This window comes from Rattus rattus, chromosome 3 (genome assembly GCF_011064425.1).
Source record: "Rattus rattus isolate New Zealand chromosome 3, Rrattus_CSIRO_v1, whole genome shotgun sequence".
Classification (NCBI taxonomy): Eukaryota; Metazoa; Chordata; class Mammalia; order Rodentia; family Muridae; genus Rattus; species Rattus rattus.
Genome location: NC_046156.1, coordinates 199080970 through 199104908, shown reverse-complemented (window position 1 = coordinate 199104908; position 23939 = coordinate 199080970). Strand labels below are relative to the sequence as shown.

General features: G+C 46.1%; 2 long non-coding RNA genes across 2 annotated transcripts; both read left to right on the top strand.

Annotated features, from left to right (window-relative positions):
* The first annotated feature begins 288 nt into the window (after positions 1–288).
* On the top strand, positions 289–6651 carry LOC116897265. The gene is made up of 4 exons (XR_004387409.1): positions 289–363; positions 3562–3694; positions 3996–4327; positions 4889–6651. It is a non-coding gene; the product is annotated as an uncharacterized LOC116897265 (long non-coding RNA).
* A 75-nt stretch (positions 6652–6726) lies between these two features.
* LOC116897263 lies at positions 6727–9255 on the top strand. Its single transcript, XR_004387408.1, has 3 exons — positions 6727–6981; positions 7898–7941; positions 8867–9255. It is a non-coding gene; the product is annotated as an uncharacterized LOC116897263 (long non-coding RNA).
* Positions 9256–23939: the final 14684 nt, after the last annotated feature.

The window sequence follows — 23939 nt, the reverse complement described above, 5'->3', positions numbered from 1 at the left end:
ATGCCCTCCTAGTGGTGGGTCTCAGGACACCACCTTACTCTCTGATTTGAAATAAATAGCCGTGCTCATAATACTAAAACAGTGTTGTTTGAGTGTGAAGGGGGGGACAAGCATGTTTTCCCAGAGGCCCTGCTTTCCCTGGTGGGGTTTCGCTGTATGGGAGGGCCTGGTTTGAAAGTATCCCATATGTGAAGTATGCCATTTCTCTTTCTCTGATTTCAGTGCTAAACTGTGGATGTGTCAAACCTGGTCGCTGAGCTGAAATCCCTTGTCCTGCTGGGACTGTGTGTCTACACTACACACATGGCAGAGCTGGGTGTCTCTGGATATCGGTTGAAGTCCTAAAGCCGAGGACAGTAGACAGTAAATGTTTTCATGTCCTAGTGCATGGATTCCCATCTGGGGGAGGGGAGGCAGATCCTTTGGCCTTTACCATCCCACAGAGACTCCTGGAAAGAGGAAGTCACAGCTGAGGGCTGCAGGAAACAGCACTGTGACATTTGCTCTCCCCCCTCCCATGACATCCAGCCAATTCAGAAGAAGGAAGGCTGAGACTACATATACTCATCAGAACTGACCTCACGTACTGTCCCTGCCTACCTTTCACACTGTGGAAACTACCTCTCTGGGACTCCTTTAGCACGGAGCAAGGAACCTATAGAATTAGGGCCCATACCTGTTGTGGATTTGATCTAATGCTACTTATGTTAATTGGGTCCCCCAAATTACATGGAAATCCACACGCAAGTTGCCGAGGGTCCCTGCCCCCAGTTGGTTTTGATTGGTAAATAGAGTTGCTGGCAGCTAGTCACTAGGAAGGGAGACAGAGGCAGGACTTGTGATTTCCCAGGCAAGGGGACTGAGGGAGAAAGAAGGAGTTAGAACGTCCATGCTGAAAAGGAGTAATGACCAGGCCTGAGAGGTGCAGAAGAGAGAGCACAGCAATCAGGTAAAAGCCTGGGAAGAGTGGCCCCAGCCCTTCCCGCCCCTACCCCATTGGATCTAGGGCAGCAAAGATGGAATATGGATTTTAGTAAGTAATAACTCAGGAATATCGGGAGGGAGGTGTTAGTCACATGCAGGTTTGGCAGTGGCCCAGCTGTCAAGCTGTTTAAGGCATATTAAAATATGTGTGTGTGTGTGTGTGTGTGTGTGTGTGTGTGTGTGTGTGTGTGTTTCATTCAGGAACCCAGAACACTGGGCAGGTAGTGAGGAACGTGCTGCCACTGCCGGGCTGATTTGAGTAGAGGTTAATTGGCAACAGCAACACCATGTCTTCCTGGGCCTTTGCCTCTTTTTCCTTATCTTGTTGCAAGTGTTCGGGCATCTGAGAATGCCTGGGTTTCTTCCAGAGCCCGCTCAGATCTGTTCTGAAGTCCATATACAAAGAGTAGACTGTGTTCAGCTCAGCACCTGAGTGCGGTCACCGGGGGCAGCTATTTGGAACACCCGGAATGTATAGATCTCGAATGTGCCCTGCACTGAGCCATCTTGCTAGCCCTTGAATAATACTTTTTAATATCAAGAAGCCCGCTGACTTCCAACATGAAATTTACACTCGCTGGAGCATCCTGGAAGCTATGGAGCAAACAGAGGCCACTCTGGGGTATTCTCCCAGAGCTTGTGGCAAGAGGAAAAACCGAATTCCTTTGTTCCCTCTTCTTTCTGGCCAGTCCTGCCTCATTGGCTGTATCTCTGTTCACAGTTGTCTATTAGAAAGGGTCCAGGTTTCTGACTCAGACTGTTCCTTCCACTCTCACGTCCAGGGATGATGACCTCACCATGTTTGGTTAATTAGCATCCTGTTTCCAAATCAGCATATATGGATGATGGCTGCATCCATTAGTTGGTGCTAGATTGTCGAAGACTGTGCTCAAATATAAGCCAGGACCAAACTAATTCTCTTCTTCCTTAGCTTTAAACCAGCCCGGAACACCCCTTGTAAAGAAGTGCTGATCTGATCTGATGACTGGCTCTTGGTGATGACTTGTTCATGTGCTTGCAATGCTCTCTGTCTGAGGAGTTGGGACGGTTGTAGACCGTGAAGAAGCACACGAGGAGGTGCTCATCACGTCCCCCTCCCTTTCTTTCTCAGGCAATGAATCCATTAGAAACGATTCCAGAGGAGACATAGGGAAACTATTTTGCACGTGTATAAAGCCTGCAGCATAGCCTGTGTGCTATGGTCCCATTGCTGGTGGCTTCCATGCTGTGCTCACAGCTCTCTTTGCTGATGGGGAGTCCTGCCTCTTTGGTCATATTTCCAGCTCACATTTGTCGATCGGAAAGAGCCAAGGCTCCTGGCTTAGGCTGTTCCTCTTATGTCCAGGGATGATGACCTCACCATGTTTGGTCAATTAACACGCTGTTTCCAAGTCAGCATATATGGATGATGGATACACTGTTTGTTCTAGCATGACGATTGTGTGGCCAAAGAACACCTCTGGCACCAGCTTTTCTTTTGTTCTGAACACATGATTTCTCATGGTGAGCTTGAGAACAATTGGCTTATTGATCAATGTAAGAACCAAGGGTGGACTTTGCCAGATTAAGGCTCTCCGGGTGCCAACCTGAAAGCTGGTGAATCTCCTTTTTGGAGTTGCGTCTTTGGGCATGAACACGGTGATGAGGGAATGTGCTTCTAAGTTCTTTGCTATTTGTTGCTCTGCTTTGAAAATAATACTGTTCTTATCTCTGACTGAGGAAAGCACATGGCAAATAGGTCATCAACCAGTTCCATACACACCAGTTAATCTTAAAATGTCTTTGTTAACCCAGTGACTGGGCACTCCTAAACCTCCCCTGCCATCCTAGACATAATCAGATAGAGTGGCCATTGGCTACTTCAACCGAAAACTTACATGACTTTATCTCCCACTGCTACTGCCTCCTTCTTCCTCCCCATTCTCTCCTCCCTGTGCCGTCCCTTGAAACTCTAAGTGTCCCACCCTGTCCTTAGTCATTGGTTCTGGTATCTTTATCGATTGATCAAGAACCAATTGGGAAACAGGACTTTAGCATTAGAAACACCCTTACAGTCCTCCCTCCCTGTGTAGACCACCCAACCCAATTCCTCCCTGCTATCTTGGTAAGGCAGCATCCCACTTTGGTGAGACACCAAACTGAGGGGATAGCAGGGACACTCAGGGAACTCACCTTCATATGGAAGCAAGTGGCACGGGAAGACTGTTACCTGATACTTCAAGTGGAAGACTGATGTGTGAGGACAGTTGAATTACAGCTACTGTATTTGAGGTCTTTTAAGGGCCCAATAATACAATCCTTCTCTGAATTTCTTTTAAAACATAGAGCCTCCACTTGTAGCCCAGGTAGATCTTGAACTCACAACCTTCCTGTCTCAGCCTTCTAAACACTGTAATTATAGATGTATCCCACCATGCCACTCACGTATGACCAAATAGTTCAGTCTGTGTGTGTGTGTGTGTGTGTGTGTGTGCGCGCGTGTGTGTGTGTTTGTGTGCATATGTGCTCGTAGAAATGCATGTAGGCCAGAGTTTCACATTAAATATCTTCTTCTATTACCTTACTTTTTGGAAACAGGGTTTCTCACCGAACTTGGAGCTCATCAATTCAGCTAAATTGGTTGGCCAGCAAGTCCCTGGGATCTGCCTATCTCTGCCTCTACCCCAGCTAGAGCCCTCATAGGTCCCTGGGATTCAACGTGGATCCTCAGGTCAGTAAAGCAAGCCCTTTACTGACTGAAACATCCTCTCACCCTAAGTGGTTCAGTATTTTGTTTAGCTTGTCCTGTGATGTGAGAGCCACCATCAGTGATGTACCTTCTTGGCAATCTCTACATAAGGGAAATGATCAATCAAGTACTCATTTTGGTGACAAGAAGACAGTAAAACGTTGGTGTGTGACATGCAATTCATCGATTTCTCTCAAAACTGGGGTTGGGGGTGCTGGAAGGGTGTTGTGGGCCGCAGGAAATCCACTCTGTGTTTAATCTTCTCTCTTTCCCTTCTCTCTAGGTGTATGTTTGTTTTGGCTCAGCTCTGAGCTCTCTGGGAACTCAAAGTCCTGACTAACGGCATTGTTGGACCTGGGTGCCTCTGAGGAAGATCTGTCTGAGAAAGAAGAGATAGAGCTGAGATGTTAAATGTTTCCAACAAAAGCTATCAGGGCAGAATGTCCTGACTCAGCACTTCCCGGCATTTTTTGAGGTTTTGTCCACAGACAATGTACAGTTACTCCTTTTTGAGCATGTGGTTTTCTTTATTTAGTTTTTCCTCCCTTAAGCTTATGGGTTTTCATTGACGAGATGGTTGTGCAAGTCTGAGGCGCAGGCACTGCCCGGAAGCTGGTAAGTGGATGGTGGCTACTTACTCTCAGTGCCAGGGGACACCTAAGCGTGGCTCCTGACTCTCGGTGGCAGGCAGAGCTGCTGTCACTTGTGGATCCCTGAGCTGGACTCCCGGCAGCTCCGGCTCTTGGGTTCTGTCCCTTGCTACCACTGTGGAGCTCTAGTTTGTTGACTTATGAGTCACACGGTCCTTGGCTTGTGTGATGGCTTGAGCCGTATCTTCCCACCCTGGTGTGTTGACGTCTCCATGCCCAGTATGACAGGATGTGACCAGATTATTGCGAGACATTGTTCCTGTTCAGCTTTGCCACTCTTGGGAGTTAGTAATCTAATCAGAGGCAGAAAGCCCTCATAGGAAACAGTTCACAAGGCAAGGCATTAGAGAATTTCAGGACCGCAGGATCTGTGCCACGATGCAGACAAGCAGAACTAATGTTAGCATCTCCTTAGACCCTACTAGGTTCCCAGAAAGCCATTGTCTGGGCTTTCTCCCTAGACTTGTTTCAACAGCATTTCTGACACCTTGAGTTAGTTGGTGAGTTTTCTTCTTTGCAAAATTAGGTTTACTCGCACGGATGCCACACTGGATAAGAGAATGAGCAAGCAGAGGGGGACCAACTGTACCATCACGAGAACAGGGTGTCTCCTCATCGCCCAGGGAAGATGTAGCTGGTTTATGGAAGAAGAATCCCACGGGTGGACAAACACTTGAAGCTCACCAATAGGACCCGACACTCACCACCGCGGGGTTAGAAAGGACTGCCCATGGCCTCTGACATAAGGAGGCTTTTTTTTGTCTAGAGGACCTCATCTGCCAAAGTGGGCTGGGAGAGGCCACCTGAGACTAGCAGTGGCTTGCCAGGTGTTAAAGAAGCACTAGAACCCGATCCTCGCTTGCAGTCCCGTTTGTGGGGCTCCCCTACTTCCGGCACTCCTCTGCTTCCTCAAGTTCCCTTTCTCTCCTTTCATTTTCTGTAAGGTCAAAGATAAAGACCTGGCTTCAGGGTCCCACCACAGACAAGCTGTGCAACCGTTCGTGAGATTTCAAGCTTGCTTGGACTCAGCTCCTTCATTTTTGTAAACCAGAAAAGTAAGACCTGCTTTGAAATGCTTCTGGCCTCAGATCTAAATGGAAGCCACAACAGCCTGTCTCTCATAACGGAGAGTGATTGGTCAATGTCAGCCATGTTCGTGCTGGTGATTTGACTCTGGTATGGGCCTCTGGGGCCAATGGTGGCTCTTGGTAGCCGGTCTTGAAATTCATTTCGGGAAAGGTACTGTCCACTTTCTTAGAGTGTTGGGGGTGGCGCTGAGCTCTGAGAAGCTGGACCTGAAGAAGAGTCTAGCCAAGGGACCTCGGATTTCTCCAGAGTTCATGGGCTGAGCAGAGCCTGAACATTCATGCTGTGACAAGATGCACAATGGCTGCTTGGGCCCACATAACCTCTTGTCTTCTACCACTGGCCTGAGCCAATACAATCAACCGTTCCACTCTCTCCCACTTGGCAACCTGAAAACTTCTGAGGATCTATGATAACCACTTTGTCATTACTGAGGAGAAAATGAACAAAAAAGACAGCCACTGACATAGGAAAGGGTCAGGCAAGGGCAAGTCTCCAAAATTTGGCAGAAAGGGTTGGGGTCTGAAAAACAAATGTAACTAGGCAAGGAGTCTGTCCTTCTTCCTTCTACTCCCCATGCCCTCTCTGGACTCCTATTCCAAGATCTTTAATTTTGAAAATTTAAACAAGAAAGTGTATTAATCTTCAAGGGCTCTCATTAATCACCATGCCTGGCCCAGTGGTGAGGGAGAAAGAGAGAGATGACTCACTTCTACAGTTGATTTCTTGGTAATGGAGGGTCAGGGCCTGCCCTTACATTACCCCTTTGTCGAACTAATGGAGAAAACTCTCACTTAGGAAGCACCCATTCTGGAGCAATTTTTCAGTGGAAGATTGCAGACAGTAATAGCCACCAACAAGAAAAGATTTCCCTTAGGGAAACGAGAGTGAGTGGCTTGGCAGAATCATGAGAAACACAGACCTTGCCCCGGAGAGTTGTGGGGTTCGATGGCAGGGTTGAGTAAAGCTTCAGTGTGTGGCATATGAAGTGCATCTGCAACAAACAATGAACCTTTACCACATCCCTTCTTGGTGCCAGGCACTGTGAAGACCTTCTTTCTGTCATCGTTTGACCAGTATGTGACAGGTGGCATCACGTCCCCTGGTTTACTGATACGAATTCTGACATGCATGCCAAGTGACTTGTTAAATACGACTTTTCTCATTGCTGTAATAAAATACCCAACAAAGAAAGCAACTTAAGGCAGGCATGGCTTATCTTGGCTTACTGTTTGAGGGGCTACAGTCTTCACAGTGGAGGGTGCAGGAGTCAGCTGGCTCTATTACTTTTAGTGAGGAAGAAGAGAGAAATGCATGCTGGGATCCCACTCGCTTTCTACTTTTTCTTCAGTCTGGGATCCCAGACCACGGGATGTTGCTGCTCACATGCAGGGGGATCCTCTTCAGGTAAATCTCTACGGAACGAACACCCTCACAGACACACCCAGAGAGGCATCTTCTAGGTGCATCTCCATATCTAGTCAAGCTGACGATGGAGTCCGACGGTCAAGGTTGCCTAAGGCCTCACAGCTGGTAAGAGATGGAGCGAGGCTTTGTATCCATACAGTTTGGTGCTGAAGCCGAATCATACTTCCACTCACCGCGAAGTAGGCAATACAAGCTCACCTCTCTGGGCTACAGGCTGGGGGATGCCATTGTGTAGCAATGGTCTACTTTCCATCTGAATGACTGTTGGGGAGTTGTGAAGGAAATTAGTATGTTGTCCCACTACTTGCCTCAAAAAACCTCTCTTGTTATTATTCTTTTAGAGGTTTGGGGTGTTGCAGCTCTGGTGGGTGAGAGGATGGGTCGTTTACCCATGGTGCAAAGCAGTCTTCAAAGGGTTAAGGATTTTTTAAAAATGATCGCTTTTGGTCCTGGCTGATCTCATCAATACTAGGACAAGTTGCTTTACCAGTCAATGGGCGGTCTGCTCCAGTTCACTGCCAGAGCTGAGTACTGATAGGGCTGTGGGGGTTGGTATGGGTTCTAGAGAGGGTCTGTTCCAGATGTTCTGGGGCTTGGAGGCGTCTTTTCCACAGCCTAGGGTGGAGGTGATGTTGGGGGTCTTCTTGGAACTGTGAGAACCCTTGGAAGAGTTAAGAAGGAAGTTCACTGTCTTATGGTTGAAGGGAGACTTGCTGCCTAGGAAGGTTTGCAGGGATGTAAGTCTAGCAGTTTCTATAAAATGTCTACATCTCCAACTGACAGAACCTGGGAGGAGGGGGACCCATTGGGTTGGAAGGGTCCAATTCGGTGACTCCCAAGCGAGGCTTCCTGACTTCCCCTGTTGCATGCAGGGGGCGGCTGGAGCAGACAGCATGTTCAGGAACACCTTAATGATGTCAAGATACTTTTCATTGCTCATTTATCAGTTAGCAGTTCAGATTTGTAGTGTGCTCCCCGTGTTCGTTCTCCCTCTCACGCGGACAATGCATTCTTTCAACAGCGTGCAGCTCCGTGGGAAGGGCCGTGCTGAAAGCAGAAACAGTGGTGCGTGCAGCCTGCTCCTATGGGGGGAGGGGGTGGGGGGCAGGTGGGGACCAGATGCCTGGCCACAGCCGAGGGAGGGGGATGAGCACACAGAGCAGCCACTTCTGGTTCCACTTATTCATTTCTCTGCGCTGAAAGGTGTCATATAAATGCTAAATAGAACAGAGAGAGATGGGGGCCTATCTATCTGCATTTCGGCTAATGTGAGCAGATGTAGATAACAAAGCCACTTAGCCCATGAGGCTCACCTGCCCTGCTGGGCCTAAGGTCCATCTTCAGTTCACTTCAATGCTGCCCAGTCAGTTTTGCTCTAGCGCTGTGGCAGACACGGCACTCGGTACAAAAGGGGGTTCATGCTTTCTGTCCTCGGTGGGTTGACAAAACTTGTTGACGAGACAAGTTTAACCACAGGAACCATCTGAGAACAATACGACCCAGGTTATGATTAAGTGGCAAGTCCTGGGGAACAGATGAAGTGCTAGGGGAGGCTGTAGAAGAAAGAGGAAGCCATGGTGGGAAGCAAGGCTTTGTGGGAGAAGGGCCGAACCACTGTCCTGCTGACTGGGTACCTTCTTCCCTTCAGATGCTCACACGGATTCTTCTTACCCTTTTGGTCTTAGTGTAAATGCTAACCGTCCACAGGGCCTTAATAGCTACCCTAAGTGGCGCCCTCTATCCACTTAATACCATGTGTAATAGATATTAACATGTTTCTCTCTTTCCCGTTGCTCTGTAGCCACCCCATAGGCAGCAGTCCATACATCTGTTTCATTCACTATTTAATTCGCAGACAAGCACAAAGCCTGGAGCCCAAGAGGTGCTCTGCAAAGACTTGCTGAACGAATGAGTGACATTCGAGGAAAGCCTCATTTAGCTAATGTTTCTGTTGGCCAATTTGAATCCAAGATTTTGTTTTATATTCTAGGAGGAAAATCCACAGAACCCGTAGTTCCTGTGTGGAGATGAACGTCTTTCAAGGTGAAGAGTTTGTATTTAAAACATAAAACCACAATAAAGTAGAAGGAGAAACTGGTCCTTGACATGAACGTGCCAGTCAAGTCTGCATGCTAAGACATAGAGAAGAAAAAGAAGAGGAGGAAGAAGAATCAAACACTTATGAATGATTGAGCAGGGATATTGAATAAACTTAACCCATTACTATGCAGAACATAATGCAGGCATCTTGATCTTGGATCCTGTCCAAGGCGATCCATGATTGGATGAAGTGGGAGATTCTCGTTCAGAGAGTTTCGCCCAAAATGTGATGTCTGATCGTAGACTCAGCATTACAGGGCAGCTCCAGTGTGGTTTTCGGTAAAGGGTAGAGGGCTCTCGTTTCATCCTTTGTTGGCTTTGAGTCATGAGTAGCCTGGATGGCTCTCCTTTACAAAAATAATTGTTTTGTTTGGCTCGCACCCACAGAGGCACTCAGTTCCACGACGGGACAAAGACATTTTAAAAAGTGAGAGTCCTTAGTGTGCAGTTGACTGTCCTGTTGTTAGAATCCGACTGGATCAATATTTAATTTTAGTTGTGGACGGTAAGGCCAAGCAGTCAGAATTGCCCTCAGATTTCTTTGCATAACAAAAAGATCTCTCTTGATTTATTTTCAGCTTAATTCAGGAAACAGAACAGGAGAGAGAGAGAGAGAGAGAGAGAGAGAGAGAGAGAGAGAGAGAGAGAGAGAGAGAGAGAGAGAGAGAGAGAGAGAGAGAGAGAGTCTAGACAAGGTGTTGGGCAGGGTGTTCCTCTGGTGACTACATGCAGTTAGTGAGTAAATGGATAATCCTAGTTCGTGAATCTTCTTCATGGTCAGAACCAGTATGTCAGCACAGTTTAGAAATTCCTTCCTTCCCACCAAAGAACGTTCCACTGTAGGAAAAAGAGATTCCAATATCAAAAGCAATCTTTTGATTGCACTAGATGCATTCTTGAAGCTGCTGGAAACTTCTACAGAAAAATTAAAATTCTACACATAGGAAACTTATGATTTATAAGCTATGAAAAGTGAAGTTGGTTGTTGCAACTGAAGAGCATTGACTTTGGCTGGTCCATGAGTTGCTTGGGGAATTGCCTAAAAAACTGTTTCTGCATATGTGATGATTGCATTGGGTTTTGGTCACAGGCAGAGTCCCCTGGGCTCACCAGTTTCGGGGTTCCTTCTTCTTTACTTCACTGTCTTCTGAGCTGAGACAGTTTCTCACAGCGGAGGAGAGGAAAACTGTCACACCCAACTCAGGCTTGCTGGGAGCCACTTCATTCCATCCTTCTTTACTTCCAGGTGCTGTATGCAGGATCTAGGGCCAACTTCACACCGCTGTGGGCAGAATGAGTTGAGTTAAGGAGAACTTTGCTGAGGACCTGACTCTAAGCTATAAATAATGTGCAAACCATAGATTCTACCTAGATCAACTACAGGTTGGATCTGGTTGTCTCTCAAAGCCCTACAAGTTGTAGACTGGCTACCAGTCTGTGAACTCCTGGGTGGAGGTGGAACCTTAAGAGGTGGGCAGGCTCTTGCAAAGGAACTAAATTACTGGGAATCTGTTCTTGGAGGGAACATTAAGTGCTTGGATTCTTGTCTTCCTCTCTCTGCTTCTCCTCAGCGGAAACGCGAGCAGCTTTTGTTGTTCCGTGTGCCCCCATCATGGTCTTCTGCTTTGCCACAGGCCCTAAAACAGTGAAGTCAGAAGACCATGGAGGAAAATCTCTGAAACCGTGATCAAAAGAAATCCTTTTCCACCCTCTAAGATGTTTATCTCAGAGGTCTTGGCACGGCAGAGAAAAGCCGGCAAGCACAAACTCTGTGAAAGCGCCATACGCAATAGATCATTATATAATGTGGATAACAGGCCTTTTACCACACTGTGACCTCAAACTTTTGTTTTGTCTCCTGAGCTCTGCAACCGACTTTTCCTCTGACTCATCTTCATGTCCTTGGATTATCAGAACCTGGGGTACTTGGTAATCAATCACCTCAGGTGATGATTATGAATAATGTGTGGCCATTGATGATATCAGAAATGGATACCAGTGGTGGTGGTGGGGTGTCTGTGAGTGCATGCACAGTTCAATATTTATTCCATCTTGCTTCCTAGCTTTAGGGCTTCTCTTTCCATTGCAGAGGAATGAATGCATTAGAGCCAAACAGCTAGATCCCTTTCAAACAAGAGTCCCCGGCTTGGAAGCCAAAGAGACCATATGCTTTGTAGCCTACTTTCCTGAAGAACTGTCAGACACTTATCACATTTTAGGTTCATGTTCAGCACCAGAGCAACATAAATGATATGAATAGATAGAAGACATCGATCTCAGACATGTATTATTCTCAATGTAAAAAAAAACAAAGAAAGAAAAAAGAAAAAAAGAACCAAAAGAAAAAAAAACTTCAAGAAGGCCTGGGAGATGGTTTAGTGATTAAGCGTGTGAACTGCTCTTGCAGACACAGTTCCAGGGGATCTGATGGCTTCTGGCCTCTGGGGCACTTGTATGCACAAGTGCAAAACCATACATTGACCTACATGCATACACATAATTAAAAACTAAAGAGAAACCTCAAAAAATAAAAAAAAAACATTGAGAGTAGCAAAATAAATGAAATACTTGAATGGTAACTCAAGACAGAAAAATGTGCCAATACATGTCTATACTATACAAATACATTATTTAAAAAGTCAACAGAAGGGGTTGGGGACTTAGCTCAGTGGTAGAGCGCTTGCCTAGCAAGCGCAAGGCCCTGGGTTCGGTCCTCAGCTCCAAAAGAAAAAGAAAAAGTCAACAGAAGCGAGGCAGTGGTGGTGCATGCCTTTAATCCCAGCACCAGGGAGAGAGAGGCACGTGAACCTCTGTGAGTTCAAGGCTAGCCTGGTCTACATAGTGAGTTCTAGGACAGTCAGTCTACACAAAGAAACCCTGTCTTGAAAAAAAAATCAGTGGAGAGTTGGTGACATAGCTCAGCCAATAACGTGCTTGCCATGTTCAAACCAGGGGACCAGAGCTCAAAGTCCAGAGCCCGGTTAATAAAAGCTGGGTATGGTGGTGCGTACTTCTAACTCCAGGCCTGGGGAGGTAGTGGTAAGCTGATCCCTGGGGCTCCCTAGCCAGTCAGCCTAGCTTACTGGTAAAATCCCAGGTCAAGGAGAGACTAGACTGCATCTCAAAAATACAACGTACCTGGGGAATGACAGCCACCGCGTCCTCTGGCTCCTACATGCACACGAACGTATGTGTACTTCCCACGCGTGCACCTGTACACAGACGAGCGTCAGAGTAGAACAGATAAATTACTGAACGTATAGTGCTGGGGCAATTTTCAACTGGAAAAAACGTTTCCTTACATCATATACAAAAAATAAACACAAGAAAGAAAATTCAAAACAGTGAGAACAAAATGTAGATTCTTCCACAACATTATTTAGACTTTCTTCTACTCCAGGAATGAGAAGGCTCTCTTTGAAGTAGCAAAAATTATATGCTGTTTGAAAAAAAAAAGATTTGGACATTTGACTCACTGAGTAAACCACCTCCATATGGCCACGCGCGTGAAGAAGAAGAAAACGCATATTAGATCTTATAGACTACTAAACAATGAAAAAAGAGCCGAGAAAGGCAATTCAAAATTCAAACAAGAAACTCTAAGTGGCAAATGTACATGATTTTAAATTATCTACCTGGTGTTTAACGTGTCATCTCAGGCCACAGGGCGAATTTAAAGACGTGCAAGCCATGTGCAGAACAGCCCAAAGAAAGATGCCTCTCTTCTGGTTTCTTGGTGACAGATTGCCATGACAACCTTAACACATCTTTTGAATGGAAAAAAAAAATGTACGACTTGAAGTTCTATTGGTTGAGCTAATACTTTATGGAACTGAACTCAATCCTCACTTTATTTTTTTGTTACTGGAAAGACACTTTCTTTCCCTGTGTGTTTTAAATAGGTCAGCTATTAAAGATGAAATCATGCCGATGCCATCCATCCCCCCTCCCCCTTGAGATGAACAGAAGCTCCCTTTTACTTCTGTGCTGTCTTGATCACGTGAATTCCATGGAAGCGCCTCCAAGCTTTGCCGTATAGCATATGCACAGTCCTGGCCTATCTTTGCCTCCCCTGGTGATTTTTATGTCCTGCTTGTGAGCGCTGGGAAGCCCTCTCCTTGACTTTGGTAAGGCCAGCACTGTACTTTCAGTCTGTGACCATATGCAAAGGTCAGATTACAAAAAGAGACAAAATAAATGCTTTTCCTGTCACTGGAGAGAGAAGGGGCTGATGACAGATGTGCTCTCTTTGCAAGATCTTCCACTTCTACAACCCGCAGCTTTCGGCGGTCTGATGCTGGAAAGTATAATGTCCGCTCTGCAGGGAAACCATTATACCAGGTACTAATGAGTATCTGATCAATACCAACCAGTAAACACAACCTCACTCAAACTCTGGCCATATGGAGGGGTAGATTATCATTTTTTAATGTCTCAGGGAGGAGATAGAGAACCACAAGATGCTCCCCGGCTTGTAGTAAAGAGAGGACATAAAGGGACTCAGGAGCCCTTTAGAGTATGCAAGATCTCAGATGAGAAATTATCTGGAACTTAATGTAATAGCTCCAGCAGTCTCACTGACAGTACAGATGCTTTGTTAAAGAAGTAGGTTAAAAAGGAAGTAACGGAGGCTGGAGAGACGACTCGGTGGTTAAGAACACTGGCTGCTCCTCTAGAGAACCTGGGTTCAATTCCCAGCATCCCCATGTAGGTTCACAACCATCCGTAACTCCAGTTCCAGGGAATCTGACGTCCTCTTCTGAACTCCACAGACACCAGGTATACATGGGGCACACAGCCATGCAGGCAAATAAAAACATCCGTAGACATATGACAAATGAATGAATGGAAAAATAAATAAATATTTAAGAAAATAAACAAGACAGGAAAATGGAGACGAAACAGAATATGAAGGATACACGTGAGAAAGGGGAACGGGGCATCTAAAATCCTCCAGTGAAACTTGTTTTAGCTCCTAGGCCGTCTGACAACCCTCTGTTGGGGCTGAGATGGCTTCTAAGGTGTGACTGGAACAGAGAAGGATTCCTGGGGGGTGCATCTGTTCTACAGAGAGCAGTGGGGCCCTGGGCATGGAGCCCGCTCCCATGCCTGCCATGGGTTCTGCTGCACCCCTTCGTGCCAAAGTTCAGACCTCATTCGATGGTGCATTAAACTGCATAGGTTGGGCAGTCCACAGCGACCCACACGCTGGAGAGGCTGGCATTTCAATAGTATCCTACCCCTGGGGATGTTTTAGCAGCCCCAGCCTGGTACTGAAGGGAGATTCTGAAGAGCTGATGGTCTTCAGTCCCTGTGGGAAGATGGAGACGCAGTGTGAATTCCAGTGCCTGCCAAGGATGGCGGAAGTGGCTGCGGAGGCAACAACAGTAACAGATCTGCACGGCGGCTAGGCCAGACCTGAAGTGACGCAAGCTAGCAACGAAGGGCTCCCCTCTCCGGTGATTTCTTTGTATCTGGGTCACGCATTTGGCACCCCTGACTCTAGGGAACAGTCTTCTAATCTCAGTCCTTCCTGGAAACGTCACAGACCTCCTCAGAGACCCCCCTCTTAGCTGATTTAGATGTCATTGAGTTTTATGATCATGATTTGCCACCACATCTGACTTTTAATCTAGATTCTGCCACTGGACAAATCAGTGGGCCACTGGACGAGTCAATTCGGTCTTGAAGTCTATTTTTTTTTTCATTTACAAATATAAGCTTTGAAATACACACCCCTGCCTCCCCCACCCCCCACCCCCCTTGGGAACATATAGACGTGGCCAGGTTCTATTGCCCTCCTCTCCCAGCTCAGGTCGCCAGAGGCTGCCTAGGCTGCTCCTGCTTAGATTACCATGGTTCTGGGTTTACCGGATTCACAGCAAGGGCGGGGTATCTGGAGGGGGGCTGCCCAATACCAGCACAAGAAACGAGCCTATCAAACGTTAAAGCAGCGACAAAATCATGCGACATGGGTTCTGCTTACCGCTAACTCTAAATAGTGTAATGAGGAAATGTTCTTCGGGACTGGAGAGATGGCTCAGTGGTGCAGAACACTTGCTTCTCTTTCACGGAGGACTTATATCTTGTTCCAGCATGCACGTGGTTGCTCATAACCACACCTGACTTGAGTTCCAGGGGATTGGACAGGCTCTTTTGGCTCTTTTGGCCCTTTTGGGCATCAGGCATGCATGTGGAGCATATATATCCATGCGAGCAAAACACTGATACACACAAAATAAAAAGAAAAAAAATTTAAAAGGAAAAAAAAATTAATCCCTTGGAGGAAAATTTAGCGATTTAGCTAGTATACACAGTAGTTGTAACTACTGTTAAATTTGAATGATGCATATATGACTATGTATAAATGCGTCGAATCAGCACTTTTTACTGTAAATCTTTTGAAAAATATACTTTTAATCGACGTTCATACAAACGGTGCCTGCTTGTGTAGAAATCAGCTTCCATTTGCAAAGTCTGTTCATGGTGGTTTGGAGGCGTTAGAGCTCACACTGCCCACTTTCTGTGTATGCTGTTACAGCAGTGGATTTTAAACAATAAAATTTTAAACAAAGAGACAGAATTGGAACTGCCTCGTTTTTTATTGTCCTGTGTGAGCTCTTGGTTTGAGTTAAAAACTGAAAACTACCTTCAGGTTGCTAATTACATTCTCGCTGAGCACATGACATTTTGGCTAAGTATGGTGTACCTATGGGCTAATTGTGTGGCATATTTATGGGGCATGACACATTTTTTAAGTGTGAGCTAATCCGCATAGGAAGAATTTCACTAAATTTGAAATATGATCTTTAAAATTGAATGTGTTCTCGCATTACAATTATCGTTGCTTAAAAACTCAAGAATAAATCTAGTAAATATAATATTACCACCGTCGCACAAATAATAGCCTGATTTATAATTTTATAGGCATTTTTGTTTTATTAGGATTTACTAGGGGTTGGTAGACAATTCTGCACATAAAAGACTGTGTTGTAACGAAGATCAAAGCTAAGGTGAAAATCTAGTAGAAATCGGTGTACGCTTTTATGTACAACTCGGTTAAGTCACAAGTGTCTTGTCCTTCTCTTTGGCAATATTAAACATATCCAATGAAATAAGGGAAAATTTCCGGTGCCTTTTCTAGCTCCGTAGTTTTTAAGAATTTGAATGCTGAGTTACTGAGGCAAATGCTTTAGCTGAGAAGAGGAAGTACACTAAGGATGGCCTTTCCGTCAGAGGCATAGCTAATGTACAGTGTGCACCCGTGCATCTCTGTCCTAAATGCACACGTGCAAAGAGGCAGCACCCAAGGGACAGGGCCTCCCAGGCCTCCATTCCTGTCATCTTTTACCTTAAGGAAAATAGCAGCAGCAGCAGTAGTCAAAACAAATGGGTTCTCCAGGCACAGGGCAGATATTTCCATCACGTTCCCTCCCAAATGGTCCAGACTCAGACTTCCCTTCACTTTACTTCAGACATCCAACAGCCTCCCTGTAAAATCCACCCAGCCTGCAAGCCACACTGGAGAGAGCAGCGGCTCATAAGCCTTCCTCCTTGAAGTGTATTGTTTTCCCCTGTTGTCTTGTGCAGGGTATAGTTTGAATGCCCTCCTGACAAAGATTTAGACTTTAATTCCCGCGGAAAAGAAGTTCTGCTGCCCCATCACTGAGCCCAGTCCGGAAGTTAATTACATTGTAACGCCTTTGCTTGCTGGAGCCTAGAGTTCCCCTGTTTGTCTCCTCTCTGTAAAACAGTCTTCTTTCCCTCCGAAGTTGCTCACTGAGGGTTAAAAAGAGTCCCCAGAGCTGTAGCTGTTACCACAAAATGCTTTGTTTTCTTGGCAGTGTGTTTTCGGATCATAAAAGCCTAGATTTGCATATAGTCATGGCACTGTCCTCTACTGAGCCGGAGGAGGCCAGACCAGGTCAGTGCTAAAATGCTCAGTGCAGCCAGTCACAGGCAGGCAGGCAGTCAGTCAGGCAGCTAATCTATTTCCCTGGCATGTCATTAACATAGGTGAACACAAATCCACATCAAGCCCTGGCTATTTTTTTAAGGGCCATATTTACAGCCCATTAGCAGTTAGGACCAGTGAGAACAAGGCCACTGGTGGTTCGTATGCAATCCATCACAGTAATTAAACGTGTGTAAGAACGGTATCAATCCGGAGGGGGCGAAGACGACCTCACCTAGAAATAGATGAGCAAGGGCAGGGAATGCTCCTGCCTTCCTGGCTTCACTTCCCCTTAGTATCAGCACCTTTCTTCTCCTCCACATTCAGTACTTGCCTGCCGGATTGTCTGTCTGTCTGCCTGTCTGTCTGTCGATTGTCCATTTATCTATCTACCTCCCTTTCTCTGCTTTCCAAGCAAATTGTTTTCTGTCTCTCCCTCAAGCTTCTTTAATTTAACATTAAGTAAATTCTTGCAGAAATATTAACAAAACAATTCTTCACTTCATTACTCTTATTTCCAGCATATCTCTCTCTCTCCCTCACTCTCTCTCTCTCTCCCTCTCTCTCTCTCTCTCTCTCATTTTGTCAACTCCAGCAATATAATAAAGCAGCTGGCTGTGCAAGATTTCCCATCAGGTTTCTGAGCAGTCGCGGCACTGCACAGCAAGCTCTTCTGCTCCTAGCTTTGCTTCAGGCTCTTTAGCTTACTGGGTGGTGGTGGGGATTGTGGTGGTGGTGGTGGTGGTGGTGGTGGTGGTGGTGGTGGTGGTAGTGGTAATGGTGGTGGTGGTGGTGATGGTGGTGGTGGTGGTGGTGGTGGTGATGGTGGTGGTGGTGGTGGTGATGGTGATGGTGATGGTGATGGTGGTGATGGTGATGGTGATACAGATGATAGAGTTGATTAGATATTCCCCTGCTCTTCAGATTCAGAGAACCTGGGCTTTCTTGTCAGATGCTGTTCTTAGGTGTTTAGGAGAAATCAACGCGAAGTAAATATTCAACTCTGAGGAAATAACTTTTCCCTGTTGCCACAGCACACCACAGACTCAGAGCTGAGGTGTTGGTGGGAAGGATATGGGGCTCATTTCACACAGCCTCCAAAGATGCTTCTTGCAGAGGGCCCTGGTGGCTGTCGGACGCACAGAGCAGAGGGGAATGCTGGCTTAGGAGGGCAGGGGAGAGTCTGTATCTGGTTTGCAGCCACGAGTAGCACTGAGATAGGCAGGATGTAATTACCCCCGGTGCATTTTTTTGCCTTGCAACTTCAAGGAAGTTTATAATTCTTCTTCACTTGAAAAATGGGAAATCAGGGTCATGGTGCCAGTCAGTGGTGGCTTCCAGAAACAGCTCCATGGGAGGAGGAGGAAGATAAGCAATCTATGACACCCCACTGAAGACCTGTCACAAAGTAGACACTAGGCAGACGACACAAAGCAAGAGTTAGAGCTTATCAAAAACTATTCAGTCCCTTTATTTTCCAGAAGCATACGTTTTATGCCAGAGTAGCTATGGTCTACCAGAGGAATAGTCCTTTCTTCATTGTCTGCATAGCCCTAGGCTTTGCATTGAAGCAGAACTCATGTCTAATAAATGAATGTAGAAAGAACCTTATGGTCACTGAAATAGGTTCTTTCGTTGCTGTTGGTTTTAAGATTTATCTTTACTTTTATTCATGTGTATGCATGTATCTTTATATGTAAGTGCATATACACCTGTGGAGCCTGAAGAAGGTGTCCGATCCCCTAGAACTAGAGTTAGAGGCAGTTGTGAGCTGCCCTATATGGGTACTGGGAACAGAACCCTCTGAAACAGCAGCCAGTGCTCTTAACTTCTGAGCCATCTATCTCTCCAGCCCCTGCAATGGATTCTTGCGTTTGAGAGACAATGTCTGTTTTCAATCACATGTCCTGCCCACGCAGTTCTGTTTAGACTATTTTTCTTCTCTGTCTTTCTTATTCCTCTTTAAAAGTTCTCAAATATGGTATTCATACAGAAAAGCACACTATGATAAAATGAACACCAGGTTCACGCTGATCCCTTTGAACAGTGGCTCTCGACCTGTGGGTCATGACCCCTGTCGGGCTCACACATCATACATTCGCAAATATCAGATGTTTCATTATGATTTACAACAGTAGCAAAGTTAGTTACGAAGTAGCAACAAAATAACTTTACGATAGGGGGGGGGGGGTCACCACAGCATGAAGAACTCTGTTAAAGGGTCACAGCATTAGGAAGGTTGACAACCACTGCCTCTGAAGGACTGGAGTATACCAATTACCCAGAAACCCTCATCTTACCCAACAAGTCCTCTCAGAGAAGCCATTCTGCTCACATCTTATAGTGAGTACAGCTTTCCTTTATGAGAGAATTTGAGCACCTGCATACCCCACCCCCAACGCTCTACTTTTCCAGTGTGGGAGCTTTATAGAAGGAAAATGCTAACGTAGGAGTCATTTCCATCTTTGTTGTGTTCAAGCTTTTTAGTTTATGAGTTTCATTAATGTTTAGCACATCCCCTGCTTGCTGGCTTTGGTTCCCATTCACGTCCCAGGATATGAATGAACCACAATTTGTTTGCTTGCCCCCCACTGAGTGTTTATTTACCCTCTGCTATAAGCATTTGGGTATGTTTCTGTGCACACATACTTCTCTATAGCTTTACATTAAAAAAAATCACATTAATGTGTTTATTTTATGATTGTGAGTGGGCGTGCACGCGTGCACTAACACATTCATGCCCTGCATACGCATCCCATAGTTGACATGTACAGGTCAGAGGACAACTTACAAAAATCAGTTCTCTCCTTTCACTGTTCAGGTCCCCGTCATCAAATTTAGGTTGCCTGGCTTGGCAGCAAGCACCTTTTCCCCCCTGAGACATCTCCCTGGCTCCCTTGATGATTTTGACTGGGAAATCAAATGGTTTCATTGGAAGGATTCATACCTTCAACAGCCGTATGGTTCCGGATTCTGTTGGATTTACATACGCGACTTTGCTCACCCAGGGTTATGACTAGTCCTGTTTTCTGCATTGTTTGATGTTGGGCATTTGCACACTTACAGGCCAGGCTCATAGTGATTCAGCCCTCCCAGAGCTGCTCATTCTGTGAGATCGCAAAGGCTTGTCTGGGAGCATGCTTTCGACTCTTTGCTTTTTCTGCTTTTCGTGTACAAATGAGCCCCTCTAGAGTTCACGCCCTCAAGCACTCCTTATCAAACGCTCCCACACAGAAGCAATGTTCTCCATACCCTAAATCATCCCTGAGCTGGGTTCCAGCCTACCCCCAGCCAGCCTCTCACTGAGCTTCCACATTGGCAGATCGTAGGCTGCTGGTCCCTTCCCCAGGATCCCCCAGGACCCCGAGGACCCCACCAGCAGCCTCCAGGACAGACTGTCCTTCCCCTCACTTTTGTCCTGTTGTTCTTTGCCTTTGTGATGCTTTCTTGTGGACTCACACATGCTTGGAAATAACGCTATCTTTCTTCAGTACTCCCTGCTCCCAGTTATGCCTCCCTAGATGATATATTGAGTATGTTTCTGGGACAATTAGTTAATGTTAAACTGCCTTTTAGACTGATGGTATCACTTTCTACTCCCAGTACTAGTTAGTGAGTCTGTGGCCATCTAGGCCAGTGGTTGTCAACCATCCTCATGCTGCAATCCGTTAATCCTCGTGTTGTGGTGACCTCCAACCATAAAAGTACTTTTATTGCTGCTTCATAACTGTAATATTGCTACTGTAATGACTTGATGTGAGTACCTGATGTGCAGGGCATCTGATACGCAACGCCTGTGAAAAGGCTGTTTGACCCCCAAAGGGTTCATGGCCCAGAGGTTGGGAACTACTGTTCTAGAAATTGTCCTTAAGTGGATAGGGTATTCGCTGCACTAATATCACGTAGTCAGATTTTGAGTGAATCTGGGTAGATTTCCTGTTGAAGAGGCGGGGACTAAATGTATAGCGGTATCGTGGCTGTTGCATAGTCATGGCCCCAGCCTTTCCCTGGCGGTGGGTCAGACAGCCTCCAGATTGAAAGATCATCAGGCTTTGAAAGGAACTAAGTACGATTCTCAGTAAGTGATGCTATTGATTCGCTCTCATTCTGGTGTGATGTTTTGCTTTTAGAACGCTGAGACATTTTCAAATTGGCAATGCTTGAGTTGCCTGCCAAATATCTCATCTTTCTTTCTTCCTTACCCACAGAAGTCTGGCGCTGTGAAACCACCCACCGAGCCCTAGCAGTGGCTCATGGCTAAAACCAACCATGACAATTTATTCTGGCTTTCTCACCCTTTGTCATCTGTATAACTGGGGCTTATTACTGACCGTGGGTTAGTTTTAGAAATAGAGATCTGAGCAGAAGTCTAGAGGAAAGAGAGAGAGAGAGAGAGAGAGAGAGAGAGAGAGAGAGAGAAGAGAGAGGAAGGGAGGAGAGGGGGAAGAGGGGAGGGAGAGTGAGGGGGGAGAGGGAAGGGAGGGGAAGAGGGAGAGAGAGAGAGAAAGGAGGGAGAGGGGAAGAGGGAGAGCAAGAGGGGGAGGGGAAGGGAAGGGAAGGGGAGAGGGAGAGGGAGAGGGAGAGGGAGAGGGGGGAGGGGAGAGGGAGAGGAGAGGGAGAGGGGAGGGAGAGGGAGAGGGAGGGAGGAGGGGAGAGGGAGAGGGAGAGGAGAGGGAGAGGGAGAGGGGAGAGGGAGAGGGAGGGAGGGGAGAGGAGAGGGAGAGGTGGCTAGAACCTATTTTCCCATCATTTATGTCTACCTCAGAATCTAGATCTAACATCAGAACATTTATCTTGGCTCATGGTCTCAGAGCACCCAGGTCAATACAAGAGCAAAGACACGGAGATTTAGGAACTATTCTGAGGTGATAATTTAACACAGTATTCAAGCCCTGGCAACTTTCCCCATATTTCTCATGACAGGAAATAAATCCCCACTTGGTTAAGGTGGGTGGTCAGGTATTGGTTATTGTAGCCGAGGGCACTGCTAACTAATGCGCTGAAGGTAGCCCAACGTGACCTGTACAGGACGTGTTATCTAACAGGTAATAGAGCTAGAAATGCTGTTATTGAATGGTTTCAACACAGGGACCACATTTGCCTTTCATTCTGTATCTACTTCCTATAAATAATTATCGGTCTATACATATTTATCATATATCCAAGTACTGCTGAGTGCATGCTAGGATAAACTAGACGGTTGTCCTTCTTCAAAGGGACTCTTTGTTGGGAGACAGTGGCAAGAGTAGTTGTAGGAATCTGATACACGAAGAAAGAGGACTTGGGTAAGTGTTTTGTTAGCACGGAAAAGACCGGCCCACTATGCTGGCGAGTATTGACCGGCCAGTCTCTAGATTCACCTAGGAGTCAAACCTCTGAGCACATCTCTGAGGACCTTTCCAGATTAGACTCAGAGGCATAGGAGACATACAGTCCTGTTGTGTGGGCTGAATGGAAAGGAGGAAGAGATCTGAGCACAGTACTCTGCTTCCTGATTGCGGAGGCCACAGGACCAGCTGCCTCGTTCCTCATTCCTGCTGCCTTGACTTCTCCACTGTGATGGGCTGTATCTCCAGCTGTGAGGTAAAACAAACCCTCCCACCCTAAGTTGCCTCTGTCAGTTGCATAACCATAGCAACCAGAAAAGTAACTAACACAGCCACTTTGCCTGGGGTTGGCAAGGTTGGGAGCGAGTAGCAGATAACATGGGAAAAGAGCGCTGTGGGGATATTGACTCTTGAAACCTTTAAATATTGGGAAGACATGCTAACAACCACCTTCCTAAGAAGAAACACAACAGGGAGAGAAACAGACTCTAGAGGTGCAGAGCACGTGTTGGGGGCACCGCAGTCCAGCATCCTGGAACTGGCACTTAAATTACTTTAACCAGTGTGCCTGATAGGATGGAACGGGGGAGTCAAGTGCACCCCAGTGATACAGAATGATGGGTTCTGTATTGTTAATCTTCCCGGTCACCTTAACTAGATTAACGAAGACCTACTTTGGTGGGGGGGTGGAGCTATCCTATGGCTCAGGGGACCTCACTGGAATAAACTAGGAAACAGGAAGAATCCAACGTTTTCTTCTGTTTTGCTTCCCGGCTTGCCACAATATGAACGTCTCATCCATACTTCCACCAACACATTGAGCTAAACAAACTCTTGGACACTGCGAACTGAAATAAATGGGGTCCAGTTGTCGTAGACCATATTGTGAGGCCAATCACAATGGAACCAAGATCAACCTTATCTATGAAGAAATCTTCTAAGTCAGTGCTTCTCAACCTATGGGCCATGACCCCCTTGTGGGGTGAACGGCCCTTTCACAGGGGTTGCCCGAAACCATTGGAAAACACAAATAGTTAGATTACAATTCATAACAGCAGTAAAACAGCAGTTATGATGTAGCAACAAAGATAATTTATGGCTGGTGGTCTCCACAAGATGAGGAACTGTGTTGAGGGGCCTCAGTATTAGGAAGGTTGAGAATCACTGTTCTAAGTGATAAGTGGCAAATCATTTCTGTCTTGTGTTCAGACCTGACTAATATGCAGAAATCCAGAACAACATGTTTGGAAGAATATGAATCAAACCTTTTATTAGCTAGGACTATTCCGTTTACAGCCTGGTGACCTTCTTTTAAAGGCCTCTCTAGGCAGTTGACTCAGACACCACAATGGACCCCACCCCCACCTCCCCAGATTCAACATATCCATGTCTCTCCTATTGTTTACTTCCCTTCATGGGCAATGCTAATGTAGTACGAGAGTCACCATTAGAAACTGTCTCAGCCATCTGTGTGGCTGGGAGGAACAGCTACCAGGTCCTTTGGTTTTGAAATGACAGGGAGGTTAGGTGGCGGGTGTCATTTTCTTGTCCTAGAAGCAACAAAACAACCAGTTTCCTGTGCTATCATTAAAGCAAGCATATTCATTACAGAAAAAAAAAGAACAATTTATATTTTGAGTCTCTTTTTTTCCCCTCTCTCAACCCAAAATGATCTCAACGTT